We start from the raw sequence: 9545 nt of genomic DNA on the forward strand, positions 1-9545 counted from the left end.
TATAATTATATATAATCATTAATTATATTTAAAGAGTTGATTGAATTTTTTTAAAGACAATTCAATCTTGTCGAAGACAGTGACTTAAGTACGAACTCTGTTTAACGCCGGTGATTCAGATCGTGAAGCCGGTCTTCATTATCGGATTGGCGCCACTCGGTATGTGCGTGACCATGAACGCACATTCTCCGGAACATTGCGGAACACTATCACTGTCAATGACCGATATTACGCACGGCCCGCCATTGGCTTCTGCAAGTCCGCTATGTCCAGCCGTATGGTAACGTGCCGTTTCAAGGGCCGTGCACCGACGGAATTGCTGCCGCGACCGAATCACGTGCACCGTACTGCAACCATAACTTCCAGTGAACATGAAGTCAGATACAATAAAAATAATCTTATTGCATAGGCAAAGAGCAAAGACAGTATAGTGATCGAATTCTCATCTTTCTGCTTGTTTTTCGCCTTTGCACAAAGAGTATTTACAACGGAATGGAGGCATCAAGGTCGAACGAATGTAACAATGGAATAGAGATGGACCAAGGAATGATAAAATAAAGCCAAAACGAGAAAGTGTCCCTATGGAGAGGAAAGGCGAGCCTCGAAAAAACGAGAACAGGAGATGCTCATTCAGCTCGGACAGGTTTCCCTGTATCAGTGTCAATCCAATCAATGGTTTATTAACCGACGCCGGAAGGCTGGCTACGGGCTGAGGTGCAACGGAGAAAGCAACAGTGGTGTGTTCGGTCGTCGAAGTAAAAGGAAAGAGACGACCAGCACGGTGCGAGTGTTGGATGTATCGCGCGGAGAATCGAAGAGAATCGACAGGCGAACAGTGAGAAGGACGAACAACGGAGAGGGGCGACTCTCACGAGGGTCGAAGGGCGAGCCGGAGTACGTTCGCGGTTTGTTTGGACGGTGGACCTTAACACGTGGTCCCGTGGTACACATGCATCGCACACTAGCGAAAAGAAGCCGAAAAGAATCGGAGGAAGCGAGAGAATCGATGTATTTATGTCGACCAAGGCAGAGGTGGAAGAACGGGTTGGGGCGACGGTGTCAGGGGTGAGCGAAGAAGAGTCGTCGCATGTTCAGAGGAAGAACGAGAGAGAAGGTGAAAGAGGGGATGCCGGCGAACAAGAGGGATACAGGTAAAGAGAGGAAAAACGCATCCTCTCTCAGGGATGCTATATTGTTTCTGTATCCCCCGTTGTCCGAAGGGAGGAGAACGGAGGGAAGGAAAGAAAGGTCGGAAGAGCGAGAGGGGGCTATCGGTTATTGGAAATCTGTATTTTTGTAGGCCATACCTCTTTCGCACGTTAACCCCCGCGTGTCCGGTGTATAGTGGGTAAATCGCAGCAATAGGTCACCCCGATCATCTCCATCGAACGATTCAGAGACGCGGTTATAGTAGCCGGCTTCTGCTTGCTTTCAATCTGCTCGCTTCATTCTCGCTCGCGGTCTTTCTCTGTCTGCCGCCCCGTCCGTTTGTCCGTCGGTTTTCCTATCCCGTCTGCACGATGCAACAACCGCGGGGCTGATTCCAATCTAACGTACAATGCTGCGTATTAAGGGACCCATTTGACCGGGCATGATCGGCTGCGTCTATGCGAAATTACAGCTAGCGTCCGAGTATCGACTTCACTCTCGTTTCGCCCTCTGCTCCCATCCGGTCATTCCTTCGCTGATCTTTTCCGCAAGATAACGATTCTCCACCGCTATTCTACGTTCTCCATCCCCCGGTGCTACCACGCATTCATGCCGCTCACAATCAGATACTGTTTTGACGAATTAAATGCGATTTGGTCGATTGGCTACCATGGAAGAGGGAATCTCGCCATTCTCCTTTTTTACGATTCCAGTCGCAAAAAAAGCGAGAGTAAATAAAAATAGTTCGTTACTTCGTCATTTCATTAGATATGATACAATTTTATATAATTTTAAACATAGTAATATTTTTCTATTTCATACAAAGTGTCACATNTTCAGATCATTTATTCTTACAATTTATTTTATTATCTGTCAAAAGAGCAGTTATTCAATTGTAACACGATCATTCTTTTATCAAAGCCAAATCGTGTTCCCGGTCGTCCAATTAATAATCAGAACTTCCCTTTTCGATTTTTCCGTCCGAACGAATCTTTGACGACTCGTCGCCGGTGATACCGTTTATCCGGTCAAATAAATTCTTCGAAATCGTGGCAAACAAAAAAGTGACGAGTTCCTTTAATCGTCTACCAGACGGAAACAGCAAATCTGGCCTGCCCGGTAAAGGTAAATTTGCTCGTTGCGAATTCCCCGAAAAAACTGCACACTTTGAACCGGCCCGGGTGGACAGATGTCTTTTGCGTGTAGGTGCACGCACTCACGATTACATGCGGGCCGGCCGTGTGGTAGGTAGGTGCAGGTTATTGCACGGAGCAGCGCCCTTTTCCGCGGTAACTGCGTTGCATCGTCGACCGAACGACACGTTGCTCAAAGAGGTCCAATTTTGCATGGCGTTAATCGCATTATCTCGCCCTGGCAGCCGATCGAAAACTCAAACGCCGCCGCCGCCGTCCCATCTCGTCTCGCCGCGTCGTCTCGTCGCCTGGCCTGCTACCTACGCCTCTCGACGATTTCGTTTCGTTTACCGGAGAGAGATCGTCCGATCCAAACGACGACCGAATGCGATCGTCCAGATCCCAGAACTGAGGCCTCAACGCTAATGGCATTGTCCGCCGCGAATCGGATCCTCTTGGATCAATAACAAACGAGAATCAATCATTGATCAACGATATTTGACATTACGACTCGTGCTCTCAAGGATGTCAACACGTTCTCATTTCTTTCTATCTCATTTAACAGAGACATAATTAATGTAGTGAGGAATACTAAAGAGTTTTAACTTTCATGAATTAAATATAAGACTGCAGCGATTTAACTCCTCGCTAGTACACGGGACAGTAAATGCGAAGTACAGTTTATTTTGCACGCATGGTCTCCAGCATAGAAATAATCCTACTGTGTCTCCTACACGAGATATATGAGCCGGCTATAATTAATACCGATACAGATTATGCTCGACGGCAATGTACTACACGGAGCAGTCGATCAAATCTGGCACCTAATGATCTCGTATAATAATGCTCTGACTACGTAGTGTCACTTGACACGATTACTTAGCCACCTTAATAGTAAATGGGCCTCGTCAATCGTAGCAATGTTTCAATTATAGTATTAGGTATCTTAATCTTCGACTTAATAATCGAACGAGGATTATGAGACAGTAGACTTTGAAACATTAAATTATTTTTTTTATAATGCATAAAGTGTAAAAAAAACAGATATTAATAAATGGAAGGAGGAACCGAGGGCCTACATTTGTTGAAATCAGAGTATTTTAGAAACCCCGGCTCGAAGCTTAAAAAAAAAGCTAGACCATTATTAAAAGGTAATGGTTGTAGGGCCAGTTGAGGCGTTTACATGCGGCTTAGCCGATGAATGAAATTGTTTTACGCCGGTTACAGTCAACAAACATTTCTGAACCCCGCACAATAGGCCAAATTGGCGCAGCCAACGAAACGGATGGTTTCCCTAAATCAGGTTAACGAGACGAATACACAGAATCGATGAACTTTTTTTTTTACCTCCCAACGCGCTTCTCTGCGCGGCGTACACTCCCACCCGTTCGGTCCTCCCCGTGGCGTATCCACGGTGTAACAGCGAGCAGCGCTCAAATACGACTTGACGGCTAATTGCTAATTAGTACACGGCGTATCGCGATTCGAGAGACCCGGTAATTAGACGTCAGCGTGCATAAACTTCTGCGCGCATCGGACGTTCGTATGAAACGGGGAATTCGCGCGATAAAAGCGCAACGCGGGCGGCCAATCCGATATTCGGTGAAAACGGAGAGCTTCAAACGATTGTAGAGCCTGTCAGATTATGAAACAACTTCCAAGTACTTTATTGGAGAACAGTGATTCGATGAGCGTACGTATTTATCAGATCTGTGGAGAAATGAATTTAGTTTCCGTCATTGAGTTAACATCCGTGAAATCATTATCATCGCCACGGGAACGATTGAACAAATAAATTATTTACAGTCACTGCCGTGCTGTTGAATATACTCTTTCAAGAAATTTGGTCAAATCGATAAACAGTAATTGCGGAATATTATCAAACGAATGAGAAATATATTTTTTCAAAGTATGACAATTTTATCACTTATAACAGATAGATAATCAATTTGGTTTTGAAACGGGCCAGTAAATACCAACCGTGTTTGTAAACTTGCAAAGGCGACCGTAACAATAACTAACGCGCGACAATTAACCGGCGACTAATTACCCCTTTCGCGATTTACTCCGTCTTAATTTAAAACACGGGACTTAGGCGAGAATCCGCGCGGCCGGCCGCGCCGCGCCGCAGAAAAACAAAGTTTTATTGCGCGGTTACACTTTCGTTGTAGGAAGCGTCGCGGGAAATGGTGCTCGATAAATCCACGACGGATTCACCGATAAAAATAAAACGCCGAACGAGAACGGAAAGAGAAAGAAAGAATGAAAAACCGAGAGAGAGAGAGAGAGTGAGTCCGTGCGTGTGTCCAGTAAATCCGAGCATCGTGAAACGGGGCTGCGGAGTTCGTCGAACGATCGACGACCATTCAAAAGCCACCGTCTGAAAAGTTTTTCCACCGCCGGCTCCACCGGTAAACACCGCCACGATTTTTCTTCAACTTTCCAAACTTTCCTCGCCTTCCAACGAACGTCCGCGCCATGCGTTTCTCTGGATTTAATATCTCCCTCGCACTCCGGGAGATTGCGACGACTTCGCGCTTCCGCGCCCGCGACGACGTTGGCACACATAACGAACGGGGATCAGGCAATTCCGCGCGAAATTTATACGGTCGTTACACGCCGCTCCGCCGCTATTTACGACCGCGTGCTAGTCGGCGTACTACTCGCCGCTGAATAACTTGTTTGACTCGTTGCAAAACAGGCGTCTAATAAAGAGGCGAGCCCGGCGTCGTCGAACCGATCCTCGGATTACCAGTTGTCCCAGACGCTGTCTGGGAAGATCGTCTCGTGATCGAGTCTCCCGGCAATAAGACAGAACCCTCACTTGAAATGCAAATGATTAAAATGTACGAGATTTACATTCTTTAATAATAACGGTCTTAAAGAATTTAATTCTCTTCAACCTAATTTATTAAAGAAGAGATTTTATTACATTATTCGAAACGATGCGTGAAATTAGAAATTACACTTGAAGGTGGTTAAGCAAATAATATGAAAGAAAACGTATTTTTAATGTATTTTTCAAAGAGATTTAATTAGCTAGACTAAATCCTGTAGTTTAACGTTTAAGACGTACAGCTGTGTGTGTTTTCCAAAAAATTAAATTACTCGGGAAGAGATTAACATGGTATCTTCCTTTATAATAAAGTTGTCTTTGCGAGTGCCACTCTCGAATAAATAGTTTACCTCAAATTCCTTCCGACTCAAGTTTCTTAGAGATTCATAAAGAAGATTAAATCACCAAGGATTTGAGGAAGCAAGTAGCGAATTGTAAAATAAATATTTAAAATGTTAACTCCGTATATGTATAAAATTCATATGACTATAATTAATATTTATAATAAATATATAATAAATGTATAATTAATATTTCTAAAGATAATCTTTCTTCGATATTTGCATTTGTTGTCATTAAATAGCAAATGTTTACATATTGAAGATTTACTGAAAATGATATGCACCAGTGGGTAGACAAGACTCATTATCAGAATAAACAGAACATTGGACAATATTTGTGTCAGTTTATTTATTTAACATTCTATTTACGTGAAGAAAAATACGATTAATTATTGTGACGAGGAAGAAGAGGCACATAATTTATGCACAAGGGGGCGTAATTCCTGATTACATAATTTGTATAAACAATTTGAAATCATCATTGATAGCGTAGAATTTTTTCCAGGCGGCCCATTAGCATGGCCGCGACGACGTGGCCGCATCTCTTCATTTCCCTGCAATCCGCGCCGCGCGGAATCACGCGGATTTTCGAAATTACCATATTCTCGTGAGAGACCAAGCCGCGCATTCGCGCGCGGTAATGAAAAGGGCACTCTCCGCCGCGGGTGCAGTGAGTGCTCGCAGACGATTCGCGACGCGCCGCGCCGTGCCTCGCGTTTCGTCCATCACGAAACGGACCTTAAATATTTCCGTACGTGCGCGGTCCCGCGAAACGGCTCGGCGCAAGAGGTAAAACAAAAAATGAGTAATTGCACGCACGTATTACCGTGGAAGGTCGTTCGTTGGCGCACGTACGTACCCGTACATTACACAGAGGACCTACCACCGCCCGGCCGAAGGGAAAAGACAGCGCGAGAAAAAAGCAGGCGAGACGCGAGGCGAAAGGGTGGCGGCGCATCCTGCCTGCCAACAGACGGAAACGGAGAGGGAAAACGAAACGTGGGAACGTTCACGGGGTGGAAGGAGATCGAGAGGAAGGAAAAAGAGACGCGCGCGCGTGGCGAGGTATTTTTCGAAACGCGAGGCGGGAACAAAATTGCAAGGAACGAAGGACCTCGGCAAGACTGCCTCTCGTTCCCCTGGGGTCTTCCCATTTTTTTATATTTTTTCCGTACTTTTTAATGCCCCTCTCTACCAGCCTTTCTGCTTCGTCCTCCTCTTCCGACTCGTTCCCTTCCTGTCTGGTTCTGTTTCTATTTTTCCACGCAGCGTCCATCCCGGAGAAAAGTGTCGCGGAGAAGGGGGGCGGGGGCGCAGGGTAGGGAAAGGAGAATCGCGCGGCTCTCGCGCTGTTTGTCCACACCGAGTGGACGTCACCCCGTCTGAAAGGTATACACAGCCATGGCCCATATGGATTTGGGAATGTTTGTCCGACGTGCAGTGCAAATATTAATAAAACGTAATATCTTCCGAATGCGTGTACCCGCTATGTGCAGGTGAGACAAATCGCCGCCGCATGCCTTTCCTTCTTTCATGACGCGGCGTGGCGCGGCGAAAAAATGCCACCGACAACGGGGGTCTCGATGACTTTCGAACAACGCTGCATTTCACTGAACCGTAGTTCATCCAGTTTTATACAGACTTTGACACGCTCTTAGGATTCCTGTCCCTTCTATGCCGGTTAACACGTAGAATTGATTAATGCTAAATTGTCGAAATTGCATAAAAAAGTTCTTTCAGTTATTATAATTCTAGAAATAATAAATTAGAAGAAGACGTTCGATGGAAAATATGATTTTTACTACGAGTGTATAAATAATTTATTATATCACATGACAAAGTTTATCATTATCGTTCAAAAACGTGTTAAACTGTATCGAGCGCGTGGAAGTACGAAAAGCGTCAAGAATATCAATTAAAATGAATCCCTCGATTATTAATCGTTTCGAAATTAATATCGGTATCGGAATGAATGAAGAGCTGCCGGTCGGCTGGAAATCAGTCGAAGCCTTATGTTGCTACAAAACATGGGAACGGGAAGTCGAGAATGGTCAAGTCGCTATTAATTATGATATTGTACGTACACAATGTTTCGATCGGGAAATCCGGCAAACCGCGGACGTGCATACACGTGCCGTCCGGGTCTCTGTTTTCAAAATGGTCGGTGGGCATTTTAAACAAATTTCGGACAAACGGTTCGTGTAACGAAAGAAGCATACAAAGACCGACATATCGGAAAACCTTTTAGGTTATTTAATATCGTACAATATTCATATTACAAAATACACACGCGCGCGTACAACGTGTCGATGTGCCTGCAGAAAACCCTTGCGCGTACCGTTAAATGACTAAACATTTTTGCGATGTGTATCGAGTTGACAAACTGAATAATACTGCATGAGATTGAAAGCCAAATAATAAAGTAAAAAGAAAAATCGCTTTACGCAGATTGACACGACGAAATCGACTTCGAAAATTGAATGCCGTATCATTTCCAATTCGATAAAAGAGGGGTTGAGGATAAGGAACGGGGAGAAAGAAACGAAAAATAAACAGGTTCGTTTAACGCTAAATTTCACGTAAAAAATTGCCCGTTCCGCGTGAAAAAATAAAGCTCTGTTGTTTTATCTTCTCTGGAAACTGACACGTGCTTTAGTCGCTTTTATGTAAATTTGATACCAAGGAAATTAATACACAATAGCATAAATTCAACATAATATTATGACAACATTTCTGAGTCCAGGAATTAAATACAATTAAACCTCAGCATTTGGAGGTTTGTTTAAAAAATAAATATTGTACATCGTAATATCCTTATAAAAATTCGTCTGTCACGTCGTATGACCTGCAGTACGAGTATTGTTCGTTTGCAAAAATTGCATATCAATCAGAACCCTTTCGTCCAACGATCCCGTCCGTCGTCCTCTCAGCATACACGATCCTTAGACGATCTCGTGAATCCGTTCACGTTTTCTCATGCAGCAATCCCCAGCCTCCTCCTGCAACGAGACGACAATCTATTATTCCTTGAATCGGCTCGATCCAGCCAGCGAATTCTCATAGAGGTTCGCAGGAGGTACGCATAAATAATATCGGCTCGAGGTGCAGGTAGCACGGTCCCCCACGAGCCCCCTCGAACTCGTTCCCGGCGAGGATCCCCATTGGCTGCCCGTGCAGAGCTGACCTGCGGTCCCACGAAACTTAAGGCCCACGATATCTCCCGTTCGGGTCAGAAGGTCCGCTGATCTCGGCGGCGGACCTGCCAAATTCAGTCCGCGATCGCGAGTCGTACTTACGATACTTCTGGTGAACTTCGTGTTTCAAAGTACAACAGTGTAAAAGATAAGTGGTTCATCGTTTAACTTCTGTTCGCGCAAAATTCGGGAATTTTTACGTTCCGTTCAGAAATTCAGTGACCAATCATTCTTCTTACCAAAAAGGAGTTGCCTGAATATTATAATTTCATCGGGGACACGCGTCGTTAGAAACGACTTCGCAATGACATTTTGTATCTCCGGTTCCGGGTTCAGAAAATTGTCCCCCGATATTAAAGCATGGAAAAGTTTCAGTGATCAATACGACTGGCAGCTACACGAGGCGAGCACTGAACAAGTTTGATAATTACGAAATTCGTTCTCGAGTTTGAAAATTGCCTTCGTAACTCGTTCGCCGTTTCGCCGTAAGAAAAACACGCGACCCGTAATGGCCGGGAACTTTCGGTAACTCGAAATTATTAATTTTCGTTGCTCGGTTATTTCCCGGTACTATCTTTCAATTCCCCGCGAGAATGACGAAATCAAATATTCGAACAATTTCGTTGGACAACAATTTTTAAGCATAGAGCAACAGTAAATCAATTATATTCGCGAAAATCAAATAGCTATGGATTGGATTAATTAAAGAAAACAGGGACGTGATCATGATAAATAATTCCCACTGGCCAATAGATCTTAAAATGTCATTTGAAAAAGGAATTCGAACGGTCTGTAAAAGAAATATGGTCCTGTTACATGGCGCATCTGTAAAATTAATTCCATCGCTGATCCGACGTGGACACGTACAGGATGGGACAAACGCATCGGCGCG

This window comes from Ceratina calcarata, unplaced genomic scaffold (assembly GCF_001652005.2).
Source record: "Ceratina calcarata isolate Rehan_Ccalc_2016 unplaced genomic scaffold, ASM165200v1 scaffold329.2, whole genome shotgun sequence".
In the NCBI taxonomy this organism is placed as follows: Eukaryota; Metazoa; Arthropoda; class Insecta; order Hymenoptera; family Apidae; genus Ceratina; species Ceratina calcarata.